This window comes from Halichoerus grypus, chromosome 2, assembly GCF_964656455.1.
Source record: "Halichoerus grypus chromosome 2, mHalGry1.hap1.1, whole genome shotgun sequence".
In the NCBI taxonomy this organism is placed as follows: domain Eukaryota; kingdom Metazoa; phylum Chordata; class Mammalia; order Carnivora; family Phocidae; genus Halichoerus; species Halichoerus grypus.
In genome coordinates this window covers 53,009,114-53,010,718 of record NC_135713.1, presented here as the reverse complement: position 1 = coordinate 53,010,718, position 1,605 = coordinate 53,009,114, and the positions used below count along the sequence as shown (strand labels likewise).

The 1,605-nt window shown below is 40.3% G+C and overlaps 1 non-coding gene across 1 annotated transcript; it reads left to right on the top strand.

The window, feature by feature from the left end:
• Positions 1-494: 494 nt before the first annotated feature.
• Positions 495-594, top strand: LOC118542792 (U6 spliceosomal RNA). Its single transcript, XR_004920785.1, has one exon. It is a non-coding gene; the product is annotated as a U6 spliceosomal RNA (small nuclear RNA).
• The last annotated feature ends 1,011 nt before the right edge of the window (positions 595-1,605 follow it).

The following is a 1,605-nucleotide window of genomic DNA, read 5'->3' as shown; positions in this document are numbered from 1 at the left end:
GAGCTAGTAGTATTAAGCAAAAGCATATTTTTTTTTATTAAAGATTTTTATTTATTTATTTGAGAGAGAGAGAATGAGAGAGAGTGAGTACATGAGAGGGGGGAGGGTCAGAGGGAGAAGCAGACTCCCTGCCGAGCAGGGAGCCCGATGCGGGACTCGATCCAGGGACTCCAGGATCATGACCTGAGCCAAAGGCAGTCGCTTAACCAACTGAGCCACCCAGGCGCCCAAGCAAAAGCATATTGTTGGAAAAGTAAGAATGATTCTGCAAGAGTGGGTTAAGCCAACATACCCAGAGAGTAGGATCATGCAGAAAAAGCAGATAAGATAGAAATGGAATAGTTAGTACAACCTCAACTGAGACTGAAGGTAATTAAGTCCAATTAGGGGACTGAAATAATTCACACAAAAGCCAAAGAAGACCTAAGCCAAGATATGGGCAGTGGAAAAGGAAACTAGTTATAACCCAACATCCATTAGGAAGGAAAAACTGTACTTGCTTCAGGAGTACACACTAAAATTAGAATGATACAGAGATTAGCATGGCTGCTCAGCAAGGATGACATGCAAATTCATGAAACATTACATATTTTATTTAAAAAAAAGAAAGAATTGCCAGCATATATTGACCTAATTGAGAAGGAGAATAAAAAAATGTGGAAAGTAAGGATGACCAAGCCTTCAACTTTGGGTAACAGGAAACATAGTGGTGCATTTTCAACACAGAATGGGGGGTTAATTTTGATTATTAATCAAATTATAAGTAGTTTTAATATTAAACTTGGATTTTTACACATCAAACAAGAAAATTCAAGGAGAAAGTGTGAGATTTTCAGACAGACCATTGAAGAGATCAGGATTAGATATATTTCCTTAAAAAAAACTTAATCAGAGCTTTTGGCTGAATCCAGGAGAGTAAATCTGAGCTGTAGGAAATATCCATAATGTTGAAGGACACTGGAAAAAAGAGAAAAAGACCAATGGAAAAAGACACTCAAGATATTGCAGCAACAAAGAGGCTAAAGAGCAATCTTAAGGCAAGGGCTGATAATGGTGGAGATAGTACCAGAAGGTTAAGGAGTAGGATTTGGCCACCATGGAAGACATCAATTACCTTTGAGAATCTAAATCAGGGTTAACAACCTGTTCTCAATTTTAAAGGAGAACAAATGCTGAAAACTTTGATGCAGCATAATATGTACATAGTACTGCCTCAAGAACTGTGGATATAAAACAAATGTAATGCTTAGCAATAAGGAAGTGTGTGTGGGGGGGGGGGTGTGGGCGTGGGTGTGGGTGTGTGTAAATCCAGGAGGGCAAAGGAAGTGGCAGCGGAGTGGGAACTGGTGCACATTTAAACACAAGAAAATATACTAATAACCAGAATCCAAGAATAAAAAAATCAAGCTGGCAGACTGAATAACCAGTTGCTGACTTTTATTTTATTTTTTTAAGATTTTATTTGACAGAGACATAGCAAGAGAGGGAACACAAGCAGGGGGAGTGGGAGAGGGAGAAGCAGGCTTCCTGCGGAGCAGGGAGCCCGATGCGGGGCTCGATCCCAGGACCCTGGGACCATGACCCGAGCCAAGGGTAGATGCTTAA